The sequence below is a fragment of the Ursus arctos genome, unplaced genomic scaffold (genome assembly GCF_023065955.2).
Source record: "Ursus arctos isolate Adak ecotype North America unplaced genomic scaffold, UrsArc2.0 scaffold_2, whole genome shotgun sequence".
In the NCBI taxonomy this organism is placed as follows: Eukaryota; Metazoa; Chordata; class Mammalia; order Carnivora; family Ursidae; genus Ursus; species Ursus arctos.
In genome coordinates this window covers 30,397,361-30,412,543 of record NW_026622874.1, presented here as the reverse complement: position 1 = coordinate 30,412,543, position 15,183 = coordinate 30,397,361, and the positions used below count along the sequence as shown (strand labels likewise).

Here is a 15,183-nt window from a genome sequence, read left to right as displayed (position 1 = left end):
TTTTGTCCCTCATATATCTGCTTTTGCGACATTCCTGTCCAAATCTTTTGCCTATTTAAAAAACTGAATTGATGTTTTTTATTACTGAGTTGTACAAGTTCTTTATAAATTCTGGATTCAAATCCTTTATCAGCTATTTTATCCTAGTCTGTGGCTAGAAATTTCATTTTCTTAATGGTGTCTTTCTTAATAGTGTTTTTGATGAAGTCCCACATATCCATTTTTTTCTTTTATGTTTCAAATTTTCTGTGTCCTAAGCAATCTTTGCCTATCCAAAGGCTGCAAAAACATCCTGATTTCTAGATGTTTTACTTGTCTATTTCAAGTTAATTTTTGTGCTTGGTGTGAAGCAAGAGTTGAAGTTCATTTTTGAATATGACTAACAAGTTTCTAGCACCATTTGTTGAAAAGACTATTTCCCCATTGAAATACTCTTAGCACCTTTCCCACCACAAGGATTCCTCATGCTTCCCTTTCCGTAGCCATAACCCACTTCCCTCCTGCACTCCTCCCATCCTCCCTCCCTTAAGGCCTGGCAACCACTAGTCTGTTCTCCATTTCTATAATTTTGTCATTTCAGAAATGTTACATAAATGGAGTCATAAAGTATTTACCCTCTTGGGGTCAGCTTTTTTATTCTTTTGTATTTATCCACACATATGCTCTTCTCCCATTTGTGTAGACTTAAGTTTCATTGATACTATCCACCTTGTATTTCAGGTCTCCTGGTGAAAAACTCTGGCAATTTTTGTTTCTTCAAAAAAGTTGTTATTTCATATTTATTTTTGAAGGATATTTTTACTGTATACAGAGTCCAAGGTGAATAGCTTATTTTGTTGTTGCTTTTGTTTCGACACTTTAAAGATACCATTTCATCTGCTTCTGGCTAAAAAGTATCTGACAAGAAGTATGTGGTCACTGGTATCTTCATTCCTCCACATATAATGTGTCTCCGTCTGTATGCAATATGTTTCCATACGTTCTGAAAATTTTCTCCTTATAAATTGTTTTCAGTAATTTGATCTGAATCCCATTGGTGTGTTTTTCTTTTGTGTTTATCCTGCTTAGGGATTGTTGAGCTGCTTGGATATGTGATCTATAATAATTTTCACAAAATTTAGAAAGCTTTTAGCTTTGATCCCTTTTATTTTTTTACCCTCCTCCCTTTCTGGGACTCCAATCACATGCATTTTATAGCTGTTCTAAAGGCCTGTGTGTTAATTCTTTCTTCTCTGTTATTTTGGGTCTGTTTCTATTAACTGGTCTCTCTCCTAATTATAGGTCACTTTTTTTTTTCTCTGCTTTAATGCATGCCTAGTAATTTTGGATTGGATGCTAGAAATTGTGCCTTTTATGTTATTGAATGTTGGATTTTATTGTCTTCTTTTTTTTTTTAATGGATTCAAATCCCACAAGAACTTTTTATTTATAAGACTTTTAACAGGTGAAAAAATGTTTCCAATATTTTTCAAAAGTTCAGAGATTAATATTTCAGAGCAAACACATTTATACCACATTCAGAAACAAAATATTTTGTCATCATTTAACAAGGAAAAATCTCTTAGCATCCTTTCTTAAAATGATTTCTCCATTACAAATATTTTGTTGTCTTCTTTAATAAGGGTTGGACTATGTTCTGTCAGGCAGTTAATTTACTTGCATATCAGCTTGATCCTCCTCTAAGCTTTATTAAAACATTATTAAGTACAGTTTACTCTAGGATTCATTTAGTCCTATTACTAAGCTGTGGCATTTTTGTGGTCTCTTTTGTAATGACCTTGATGTTCATCAAAGATCCTCCATTCTGGCTGGTTAGAACTCAAATTTCTACTAACTCTGTATTACCTCTAGGAATTATTCACCTTACAGGTATCTAATCTTCCTCTGCCCACTCTTGTGGTTTCACCCTATAGTTAGTACTTAGCTATAGATGCAAGAGGACCTCTATGCAAATCCTAAGCATTTTCTACATAGCACATTCCAGCCACCTGAGCCTCTCCAAACTCCTATTTCTATCTCCTCAGCTCAGCAGTACCACCGTGTTCTGCTTGGTTGTCCAGGAAGTGCCCCAGACAGAAAGCTGGCACTTTGATGGGGCTTACTGCATTTGTTTCCCTTCTTTGAGGGGTCATGGTACTGCACTTCCTGTTGCCTAGTATCGAGAAAAGAGCTGTTTCATATATTTTTGTCTGGTTTTCTAGTTGTTTACAGTAGGAGACCACGTCTAGTCCCAGTTACTCTTCATATATGAAAGTAGAAGTAACTGATGCCATGAAAAGATCCAGTGCTGTCCCTCCTTCACCCCCACCCACAACCCCAAAAGTGTCTCTGTGTTATTCAATATCCAAGACTTGGTTTAGGTCTAATGGTCTTCTCTCTCTCTCTTTTTTCAAGATTTATTTATTTATTTGAAAGAGAGAGAAAGTGCCTGTGAGGTGGGGAGGGGCAGAGGGAGAGGGAGAGAGAAACCTCAGCAGACTCTGTACTCAGCACAGAGCCTGATGTGGGGCCCAATTTCATGACCCTGAGATCAGGACCCAAGCTGAAAGCAAGAGTCTGACACCCAACTGACTGCACCACCCAGGCTCCCCCGATGGTCTTCTCTTAACCCAGAACAATGTGGACTTCCCAACACCAGGTTTGGGATGAAAAAGCATAGGGTGCTCTCCCAGCCAAGACTCTCAGCTCTCTTTTCCCATTGTGAGTGACGTCACCCAGCTGCCCTGCCCTACTTTAAATATACTCACATCTCTGCTAACAGCTGTAGCCTCTGTTAGTTAGCGAGCTTTTCCCCAGTGTTCTTAGCCTGGTCTTGGCATCTTCCTAGTCATACCTCATTAGCGGACATGTCAAGTCTCAAATCTTAGATGTTTTCTTTCTTAGTTTCTCTTGTCAAGCTGATCATTTCTGACAGGAGGATGAGAACCGGTCCAATACAGAGTGACCCTTTCTAATACCACCCTGCTCTTCTGTGGTATTTATATATTCTTTCTACTGTAGTTGTCTTTTTCTTTGCTTACACAGGTTACCCACCGTATTCCCCCTACTCAGTATACTTCATACTTGCAAGATCATTAGGCTTCAGGGGACACACCCACCTTCACTTCAACTCATCACTCCTCCACACCCATCCTTCCTTAGGATGAATAACACTGCATTGGATTCTGGTACTTGTTCTGCCCCTTATTAGCTGGGCAGCCCTAGGCAATTTACTTACTTCCTCGGAGCTTGTGCCCATACTCTGGAATAGGAATAATACATTCTGTGTATCTCTTAGGGTTATTGTAAGGATTAAGTAAAATAATCCATGGAAAGTACTGTGCCTGGACCATAATAAAAGCTTAATAAATTTAGCTATGATACAGTGGTGATGATTAAAGCTAGCTCTTCCACACACTCTACCTACCACCCCTCTGCCTGACCTGACAATTACAATTATTCCCTAACTACCAATTAAGCAACTGCAATCTCCTTTCATTTCTGCTTCTACATTTTCCCAGGTTCCCCTATTTTTTTTAAAGCAGTTTGTTCTTTTCTTCCCTTCCCAGCTCTTCATAAATAAGGTTTATCGATTCTATAACTCTTCTACCACTTTATTCTTTTTTTTAAGATTTTATTCATTTATTTGACAGAGAGAGAGTGAGTGAGAGAGCACAAGCAGGTAGAGCAGCAGGTAGAGGGAGAAGCAGGCTTCCCCTGAGCAGGGAGCCTGATGCAGGGCTCAATTCCAGGACCCTGAGATCATGACCTGAGCCGAAGGCAGCTGCTTAACCGACTGAGCCACCCAGGTGCCCCTCTACCACTTTATTCTTAACTACCTTTAATCTATCTTTTACCAACACTTCAATCTTCTCTAAAATCACCAGTGACCACTAAGCCACATTAAGTGGCCTTTTAAAAGTCCTCTCAGCTCTTGGCCTTTCTGTAGCACTTGACAGAATGGCCCATTCTCTCATTTTTGGCTACTGAATTGTCCTTTTTCACTTCCTACCTTGTGTAAATTGAATCACTAGTCTTACTCCTTCATTCTCCTAAGCAATATTATTATCCAAACCCATGCAATGGCCTTACAGATGCGGGTTTATTGAAACTGACTACTCCTTGACTTTGGACTTGACCATGTGACTTTATTTGAAAAACAAGATTTTAGAAAGTATATAATGAACAAAGGCCTGAAATGTGCCTACATAGTTGGGATTTCCCTCTTGTGCCCCTGACTTTTACCATGAGAAGAACATGACACTGGTTCAAGGGCATTAAAAAAGAGAGAGAATACAAAGATAATATATAAAATGAACAAGGAGAGGGGCGCCTGGGTGGCACAGCGGTTAAGCGTCTGCCTTTGGCGCAGGACATGATCCCGGCATTGTGGGATCGAGCCCCACATCAGGCTCCTCCGCTAGGAGCCTGCTTCTTCCTCTCCCACTCCCCCTGCTTGTGTTCCCTCTCTCGCTGGCTGTCTCTATGTCTGTCGAATAAATAAATAAAATCTTTAAAAAAAAATGAACAAGGAGAAATTTCTCCAGATAAAGCAGACAATAAATCATCACAGAGATTTATGATCATAAAAGATTTAAAGCAAAGAATTTAAAATATTCAAATAGACCAATACCTACAAGAGACACTAGATAATAGTCAAAAGTTCAGATAAAATATTAGTGACTATAACTCAGATAAGTGAAATTGAGAGCCTATGATTCATTTTTTTAAAGCTTCCAGGTGATTCTAATGTGTAGCCAGGTTTGAGAGTCACTGGTCTAAACAACTTGTGATGGTTTTATTCTCCTGGCTGGGGAGAAGAGTAGGCCTCAACACGTAATAAAATTCTGGTCAGCGAGGCACAGAAGAGTCTGTTCAGGGTGAACGTGGAAGCTTCTGGGAAGTTTCCTCACTTTGAAAAGGATTCAAAGAAAAGAAGTTGTCTTCTACTTCTGCTGGGCACGGTAGTTACCTGCATGTGAGCCCTGGAACCCGGCAGAGGGGAAACGCCAACATGGAAGATGATGGAGCAGAAAGATGGCAGAAATCCCATGCTGCCTTTCAGCCACTGAATTAAACAGTGTTGAAGAAGCTCTACATTAGTGCATCTTATAATGTGAGATAATAAATTTTCCTAATGTTTATTTAAGCCAATTGGAGTCAGAGATTTCTATATATAGCTAAAAGCACCTTATCTAGTAACCAAGTCAGAATTGTGCTAGAAATGTATGAATTGATCAATATTAGAAAACCTAGCAAACACACCACCCTTTCATCCATTTATACTCCAGAAAAACTCTCCCAAAGGTCCTATGGAAACATGACCAAGATTATTCAGCACAGCATTGTTTGTGGTACCAAGCCTTGGGAGGTAACCTAAGTCCATCACCAAGGGATAAGTAAAATGTGGTTTTATATAACACTGCATTTTGTGCAGAATTACATCAGTAGTAATATATTTCTATCATATTACTAAAAAAATTAGTGGATTTCTATATATTTCCATATAGCAATATAAATATAATGCCAAGGACCATGGAGTTGAATGAGACAAAAAGAAACCATGATATTCATAGCACAATATGTTTTATGCAAATTAAACACACATACATATCCCTCCACATACACACAATACACACAATACTGTATATTTCTCAATCTACACATATTTCTAAATATACAAATAGAAGTTAAAATACTGAGTTAAAGGGAAATTATAATAATAATAGATAGGATCTTGATAGACCAAGGCTGTGAGTGTTCCATACTCTGGGGAATATGAGCAACTCAATTCCCTACACTTGAGATATAGGGAAGGAGGAAAGGAGGAGGGAAACAAGAGAAGAAGAAAAGAATGAAGGAAGGAAGGGGACAGATAGCTGTCAAGGTAATTTACCACCCTAACAGATAGAAATAAAATATGTATTCTTTTCAAGAGATACTGATGAAGTATTAAGAAAACATACTTTCAATTACTTGTAAGAAGCCAAGATTAGAGAAGCACTGGTTTAACCTATAAAGAGCATCTATCAGAAACCAAGAGTCAACATTAATTCTCAGTGGTGAAACTTCAAAAGCTTTCCCTTTAAAGTCAAGAACAAAGAAAACAAGCCTACTATGACTACTATTACTGATTGTTATGCTGAATGCTCAAAAAATTCACTAAGAACAAGGAGTGATAATGATTAAAAAATAAGAATTAAAATTGTAGGTGTGAGTTATATATTTACCTATGTAGAAAATTAAAAAGAATCAGGGGCGCCTCGGTGGCACAGCGGTTAAGCATCTGCCTTCGGCTCAGGGCGTGATCCCGGCGTTCCGGGATCGAGCCCCACATCAGGCTCCTCCGCTATGAGCCTGCTTCTTCCTCTCCTACTCCCTCTGCTTGTGTTCCCTCTCTCGCTGGCTGTCTCTATCTCTGTCAAATAAATAAATAAAATCTTTAAAAAAAAAAAAAAAGAAAAGAAAAGAAAAAAGAATCATCAGAGAAAACTAATAGAACTGGTAGGAGAGTTCAGGAAGGTTGCTGGATATAAAATCTGGAAGCAAAAATCAATAGGGGATTAAGAGTACACTCATCGCTGATAAGTAATATATGAAGTGCTGAATCACTATATTGTACACCTAAAAATATAACACTATATGTTAACTATATTGGAATTAAAAATTTTAAAAACCAACAACATTATTCACGAGCCATAATCAATTAGAAAACTTCACTAAAAAAAAAAAAAGAGGGAGAGAGACTATGATGGAAACAAACAGTAGAAAACATCTAGGAATAAACTTAACAAAAATGTACAGAACATTAATGGAGAAATTTACCCAACCTATATCAAAAGAAATTTTTTAAATGCTTGAATAAATGGAGAAATAAATCATTAAGTATGATAAGACTGAACATTATTAAAATATTAATTCTTCCCAAATGGCTATAAAGGTGATTCCAATCAAATTCCCAAGAGTTTTTAGTGCACTTCAACAAATTTTAAAATTTCAATGCAAGAATAACAGTATATGAAGAATTAAGATAATTTTTTAAAAGAAGAGCAAAGAAGAAAACTGACCTACTGGCTAAAATGTATTAAACATCTGTATTAAAGTAGAAGTCAACACAGAGGTAGGGATTGGTAGATCAGGTTAACACTGGAAACATCTCTGTTTCGCATCTCAAATTTAACAAATCCAAAACTGAACCTCTCATCGGTCTCTCCCCTCCCCGCCCCCACCCTAAACCTATTCTTCCCCCATCTTCCCTTTTCATTTGACAGACACTCCCTGGAATCTGGTTGTTTACCCCAGGAGGAAAAGTGTTTCTGCCCATTTCCCTAGGATTCAATTCTTCACTCCTCCATCGATGGGGATGGACCATGATATGCTTCCTGAAACTACAGTGAAATGGCCAGGGGTAACGGGGACTATGAGAAAAACAGAAATCTTTTCATTGCTCTTCTCCCCACAGGTACAGAGGTCCCCTAAGGTTCCTCCTTCTCCATGGAGCCTTTGGTTTTATGGGCTGCTCTCAAGAGCCATAAAAATGCAGCAGCATTTAATGCCCGCAAATTAAAGAGGGTAACCCTATTCTTTCAAGAAGCGCTAAAGCAACAAGGAGCCCAAAGTACCCAGCTCCATATGGGACTGGGAAGGACATCTAGTTTTCTCATGGAATCCCTTGGTGTCCTTAGTGTCACTTAGCACCATCATACCCGTCTAAGTCCATGGCCAAATGCAGGCCTAATTTGCTCTGCCTTTGGCGAGTCACAGCAAAAATCAACTCAAAATGGATTAAGTGCTTCAGCCTGCCCTCTCCACCTCTCCTTCCCCAGCATTTAACCTTAGCTCTCAGCCTGAGTTAACTTGCTCCCAGGTAATTTGGTGATTTTTCTTTCTTGGAGAAAATCTAAGTCAACTTAAGGTGTAGTTTTCCCCCTGAATTAAAAAAAAAAAAAAAAAAGCACCACCACCACCAAGCCTGATTTCCACCGTTCACCAGTCAGGATAAACGACTTGCTTTCGGAAAGCACCATTTGCTATTGGAGGGACAAAGCTGCTTCTAGAAATTTAGAAGGATCCCTAATTAAAGGTATATTGATCTAGTCATGTGTGTGGAGAAGAGGGGAGCAGGAGTAGGGGCAAGGGGAGGGGCAGAGGATGGGGCTGCAGAGTCTGAAGCAGGTCAGGAGTGCAGCCCATGGGGAGCCTCCCTGGTGCATAAATCAGCCCGGAAAATGGCTCTGAGGCGACACAGCTCCCAGTGGGAAGGAATGAACCTGCATCCTGAGCAGCTGTGGAAGTCTTTAGTTAGCAGGGCACGTGATGCCCCATTTCCCACACCTGCATCAGGGCCCACCCGCTCCATCAGCAACAGCACTGACAACTTTCCAGCATTCACCCACTACCACCCAAAATTTCCTCCCTCCATCTGCTCCTATTTTCTCACTGCACGATTTCATACAAATTCTTCAATCCTTCTCTTCCGCAAAAGCTAAACAACTCCTATGTGTGTATCGCTGTATTACCTTCTGAGGAATATATAAAAGATAGCCACAGCTTGGGCACTCATAGCCCCTACCATGGGGACTAGTGACTCCTTAATTAATTGTCTATTTCCTCCACTAGACCAAAGCTCCAAGATGGCAGGGGCCTCGTCTATCTTACTCATCACTGTATTCCCAAAAAAAGAGTTACCTAGAACACAAATGGTACCAAAAGAATGAATGAATGAATGAATGACCCCTTTTCTCCTGTCACTGACAATATAAGCCAAACATACAAATGCACAGAAATTAATTAAATGAATAATGAAGTCGCTTTATTATCTTCCTGATTATATGTCTGATGTATGAATTCAATACTGAACTAAATAATTTCTATGTATTGGTCATCTTTGGATTTCACGAAGCCTACAGCTAAAAGAACCCCTTTAAATATTGTTTTTTTAAAAAGGTGCCTAACAGAGCTAGGTTTCACAGACATGTGTAGTCACAGGTGCACACATCAAGCAGGTAAGTAACATTTCTAGAAAATAGGGACTCTCATGTGGGTATAAGAGAAAGACGTTAAATTCCAATCAAGGGAGGAGAAATCAGGACAGATTCAGAGAAAGTTAGCTCCTGAAGGAATCACCTCCCCCCACCACCCACGAACACTTCTCACCTCATTCCCCAGATCTCAAGATCAAAAATAGCCCCCAAGGAGTGCACCTGTCACGATGAGCACCGGATGGTGGCTGGAAATGGTGAACCACTACGTTGTATACCTGAAACTAATATAACACTGTATGTTAACGAACCAGAATTAAACTAAAAACTTAAAAAGCCAAAAAAAAAAAAAGCCCTCAAGAATCTCAAGCGCTCCGACCCACGCCTGCAGATGATGAACAGGCTGAAATGGCAACCCCGCTGGCCCCTCTGTTATTGCTAAGCACGGAACATTCAAGATTAGAAGAGGAACTTGCCGGCTCCCATGGTATGAGTCAGAGAAGTTTTCGGTGTACTTGTGAGCCGTCGCGAGAAGGAAGAAAATACAAACATAAGAAGGATGAGGAGTAGGAGGGAAAAATCATTCCCATTTCAGGCGGAACATGCTTGCTGGAAGGCTGCTGAGGTGTTTCCCTTTGCTTGGAAAGAAGAAATCAATGCTTGCATCTAAACTCCATTCTAATGAGAAGCCACACCAGGCAGAATCTCTAAACCTTTTCAGCCCTGAAAAGCAAAAACATCACCACATTATCACTCTGCAAAATGGAGTCATTAATACCCCATAAAACACAGAACTGTGAAAAAAGTCTGTGAAGCTCACAGCCACCGGCATTGAGCAGGAACGCATAGGAACGCGTTTCGGGAAGAGTAAGTCATAAGCTCCAGTAGCAATGGTGGGGTTAAAATCAATAAATCCTGCCCTAAAAAATGCAGTCACCTAATTTTCTTCCTAAATTACAAATCTAATAGACCAGAAACAAGCGCTTAGGTATGAAGTTAGGGAGAGGGAGCATTTAGAAAAACCTTCAATGGGAGGTCTTTTCAGAGAAATGAATTTAAATGAATTCAGACAGAGGCGGTAGGCTCCCACCCTTAGAGAAGTGAATCCGTGCTCCTGAAGACACAGGGCGCCATCGGGGATTTGCTTCCAATAAAGAAAAGCTCTTCCTTCCTGGACAGTGTGTGTGAGGCTCACATCATCATCGTCCTGCCTCGGGCAAGTTGGCACCGGATCTCTGGAGGGACCACACCAGATCTGGGAGCAAAGGAGTTTCTCTACAACCCACTGTCGGCGCTGGAGTCACAGAAACCACACATCCTACAAATGTTTGGCCTTCCTCATGCACAAGACACAACGGGCTTCATGTCCCGTGCTGGATGGCACTGGGATTCTAGAAACAGAAGCTAGGTTCGAATCCCGAGTCCACCACTTACCAGCTGTGCTACCTTGAACAAGCTGCTTCATCTCTTTTCATCCCAGCCAGCCTGACTTCAAGGGCACAGAAATTATATTGCATACCGGGCACTGGGTGGCTCAGTCGGTTAAGCGTCTGCCTTCGGCCCAGGTCATGATCCCAAGGTCCTAGGATCGAGTCCCGCATGGGGCTCTCTGCTCTGTGGGGAGCCTGCTTCTCCCTCTCCCTCTGCCTGCCACTCCCCCTGCTTGTGCTCTCTCTGTCAAATAAAAAAATAAAGTCTTTAAAAAAATTATACTGCACACTGCGTAGTGTTGTTTAGAGCATTAAGGAGGGCCATGCGAAAGCCTTTATAATACATATATATGTACACACAGAAAAGAGCTATCCAAATCACAGGCTTATGATGGTCTGTCTTGAGCAGCCCAGTTTCAACAATTCCAAGCAAGTTTGGTAGAGGCTGGCCTACTGAGGAAAAGAAATTGTCAGAACCTAGTACGGGGTCTGGAATGCAAGAGGGTCAAGAGGAATGTATGGCCCTGACAAATGGCTGCCGAACAAGGGGCATCAAAGGATTAAACGTGGATGGTTAAACCAAGGGCCTGGGTTAGACACGGTCTGATGGGAGCCTCCTCCTCCCAGCCCAAGCTCTGGACAGTGATTCATCAGCCTCTTGAGCTCTGCAGCCACTGACAGCTCTAAGCCATACCCCTGGATGCCCATGTCAGATCAAGGGCGAGGGAGGGACAGAAAAAGAACTAAGAGCAATAAAGAGAGGGCAGAGGAATTGTTGCACCCACAGGCACTGGCAGGAACAGAGCCAGGGCCATTAGCCTTTGAAAAGGAAAAAGCCCTCGATAAGCCCCACTCTAACTCCTCGCAAGGACCGCGCATGGCCATCCTCGGTTCCAACAGCAAGTCCAATAACATGTATCTACACCAAACGCAGGCTCCTTCTCAAAAGCCACGTGAGAGGGCTTCTCTTCCCCACACGAACAGTTAGCACCTGCACAGCATCTGAGGGTTTACAAAGCATCTCCTACCTTGTGAGCCTTGAGAATGCCAAGGTAGGTAGAAAAGTTCTTTCTGGCTCTACTGTATAGATGAAGAAGGCACAGTTCAGAGAGAGGAAGTGTCTTTGTCAAGGGCATACGACTTGTAAGTCATGACCTAGGCCCTCAAACCCAGACCTGCCTTCAGACCCCGAACTGTTCTCTCCTCCACCTCAGGGGTACTCCCACTATGGGTGAGGAAGAGCAGCAGCCAGGACACCTGCCTGCCACCCTCCACCCCTGTCCCCACTCCGCAGGCCTGGCTGGCCAGCCTCAGGGAGGTAAGCTCTCCCCCACCCACACTGTGCTTGGAAGAGCTGCTGGAGGTCCGTTCACCAGCTGCCCTGCTCTCAGCCATGCGCTCATGCCCGTTCACATCACAGGCTCTGAGCTGAGACTTAAGGCCGTTTTCAGATGTCTTCCACCCCTTCCAGAGGAGATGCTAGGCAGATGGGAAGAGGTCAGTCAGTGGCCTATTGTGAGTGAGCTTAATTTTTCCAGGGGCCAGCTTGAGGCCCAAAATAAACTCTCATCATAAACCCCTGCCCTCAGCCCTCATCCCTCACCATTCCCCGAATGCCTAAAATTCATCTGCAAACCGGGCTCACCGTTTCTGCAGACGCAGCGCCCTCGGCAAGGTGCAGCCTTTCTCCATTTTTCTGCTTAAGGATTTGCTTATTCCTTCTTTTAGAAATGCTCAAATGACACCTCATTCCTTCTTTCAGTCACCCACTCATGCAAACAATAGCAAAGTCTTCCTGGGCTCACAGAGGCTCACCACCCCCAATAATGGCTCCCCTATTCATGCCTCCATCCCAGCACTGGCTACAATGTATTCTTTCTTTCAAAAATACAGTGAGTTACATAAAAATGTATGAGTCGATTTAAAAATAATGTTAAGTAAATAATAATATATGTTGAACCTGGATACGACAAAAAGGGGTCCCACAAAGGACTAATGTCTTGGGAAACAAAGAAGTGGATTTCACTACTGCTTGGTCACCAACAATGTCTTACTGGTTTTTGCTCAGAACTGTGTCCAGACAGAGCGACAGAGCCCTTTCCGTCTTACTACCACTACCATGTCTTAGTTCAGAATTCTGATCCGCCCAATAAGCATCTGTTGGTCACTGACTTCCAGTTATCAGCACATAGTCTCAGCCTTCAAGGAGCTCGTAAGTTCCTGGAGGAGCTAGGTACGTGAACAGGCCATTACAATACCTACTGATGAATGCCGGGTAAGGGCTCACCACAGAGTGTCCTGGGAGGGACACAGACTCCAGCCGTGGAGGTTGGGGAAAGATGGCGGTCATCTGAGATGAGTCTTGAAAGACGGGTAGAAGTAAGTCAGCAAAAGAAGAAAAGAAAGTTCAGGCAGAGAGGCAACCATTTCTGGTGCTTTCTATTCTTTATGTAGATCCATACTTCCTCCCAGTACCATTTTCTTTTTTGTCTGAAGGGCCTCTGTGTACATTTTTTTATAGTGCTGGTTTATTGGTAATAAATATTTTTAGATCTTGTATGTCTGAAATGTCTTCATTTTACTTTTATTTTTGAAAGATGGTTGTGCCTGGTGATGGGTACTAAGGAGGGCACATATTGCAATGAGCACTGGGTGTTATATGCAAACAATGAGTCATGGAACACTATATCAAAAACTAACGAAGTACTGTATGGTGACTAACGTAACATAACAAAAAATAAATAAATAAACAAACAAACAAATAAATAAATAAATATTTTGTTGGATATAGAATTTTAGGTGGACGGAGTTTCTTTCTTCCTTTCTGTTTTTCAGTACTTTAACGATGGTGCTCCATTGTCTTTTGTTTGCATCATTTCCGGTGAGAAGTCTGGTATTTTTATTCCTCAGTATAGAACATGTTGCTTGAAAGATTTTCTTCGTATCACTGGTTTTGAACAGTTTGATTATGGTGTGCCTTTGTGAGAGCCTTTTTGGTCCCCCCCATGTTTCTTGTGCTGGGGGTTTGCTGGGATCTTGGATTGGCAAATTCAGTTTTTATCAAGTTCGGAATTTTTTCAGACGTTATTTCTTCAAATATTGTTTCTGTTCCCTCCTCTCTCTCAAGGACTCCAATTACAGGTATATCAGCTCCTTGAAGATGTGCCATAGTTCACTGATGCTCTGTTCATTTTTTCAAAATTCTTTACTTTCTCGGAGTTTCATTTTGGGTAGCTTTTATTGCTATGTTTTCAAGTCCATTAATCTTTCCTTCTGCAATGTCCAGTGTCTACTTCTACCATTAATCCTATCCAGTGCATTTGTTTAACCTCAGATATTATTCTTTTCATCTCTAGAAGCTTGATTTGGATCCAAAAAAAAATCTCCCATGTATCTATTTCATCTTTGGAACATATGGAATAGAGTTATAATTACTAATTTAATTTCTTTCTTAGAAGTAATTCTAACATCTGGGTTAGTTTTGATAGGTCGATTTTTCTCCTTCATCATGCATTATATTTTCCTCCTTTTTTGTGTAACTGGTAATATTTTACTGAATGTCAGTCTTTGTGAATTTGACCTCTTTGGATGCTGGTTATTTTTGCATTACTATAAATATTTTTGAGCTTTGTTCAAGAAAATGGTTAAGCTACTTGGAAACAGTTTGATCGTTAGAGGTCTTGCTTTTGAGATTTGTTACCTGTTTAGTCTAAAGTCTAGAGTAGTGTTTAGTCTAAAGTTGATTATTCCCCACTAGGAAGGACCCTCCTGAGAACACAACCCAGTACCTATGAATCCAGTCTGCCTGGTGGGAATAGGCACTCTTCTCAGCCCCATGTGAGCACTAAGCACTGTTTTCTTAATCCATCTGGGTGGTTCTTTCCCTAGACTTGGGTAGTTTCTTCATTCACATGCAGTGATTAGTGGTCTACTGAATACTCTAGGGGAGACTCTCTACATATCCTGAGTTCTCTCTCTGCACAGTCTCTCCTGTTTGCTACTCTATTCTGTAAAATCGGACTGCCTTAGTCTGTCCCAGACTCTCACCTCCATCTCCTCAGGCCTGGGTTCCTCCTCCTTGGACTCACAGCTTGGAAATTCTTCTAAGGCAATAATTTGGGGCAATCACAGGGCTAAGCTCCTTTATTTCCTGTGTCTCAGAGATCACTGTCCTTCATTGCTTGATGCCCAGTGTCTTGGAAAGCATCGTTTTGTATGTTTTGTCTGGTTTGTTTTTGTTTTGTTTTGTTTTGAGGCAGGAGGCTAAATCCAGTCTCTGTTACTCCGTCTTGGCCCAGTCAGTCACACGGTATTTTAATACTGGGTTTATGTGTCTATGTTCCCATTGGACTTGTAGCTCCTTAAATGTAGGGTCTGTGCTTTATTCACCTTCAAACCTTTATACACGCCAGCCACACAGTGGAGATGCAATAATAATTGACTAAGGGTAATTCAGTATCATGAATATATGCTGCCTTCTGCCATTGCTTTGACCACAATGAGAGTGATGGCAAGAAGGATCCACTCTATAATTATAGCATCTTGGGGTTAAAAAAGAACACACAGGCCCTCCCTTTAAAAAATATGAAGTTCTGCAAGACATCCCTAACAAAGCATCAGAAAGAGGTATAGAGAAGCTGAGAGATGAGGTACCATGTCTCACCTGCAGGTAGGATGCTTTGCAATAGAAGGCCTCTTTGGCCCATAATAATCTCCCTACACACACCCATTACCAGCATGGGTCTGCAGACAAAGACATCAGGACCACTAAGCACAGGGAAGGGATGAAAGTT

At 41.4% G+C, this 15,183-nt stretch overlaps 1 protein-coding gene across 2 annotated transcripts in view; it reads right to left on the bottom strand.

Annotated features, from left to right (window-relative positions):
• KCNH1 (potassium voltage-gated channel subfamily H member 1) overlaps positions 1-15,183 on the bottom strand; it is a 351,315-nt gene that overhangs the window by 168,498 nt on the left and 167,634 nt on the right. The gene's annotated exons all lie outside the window — the stretch shown is intronic.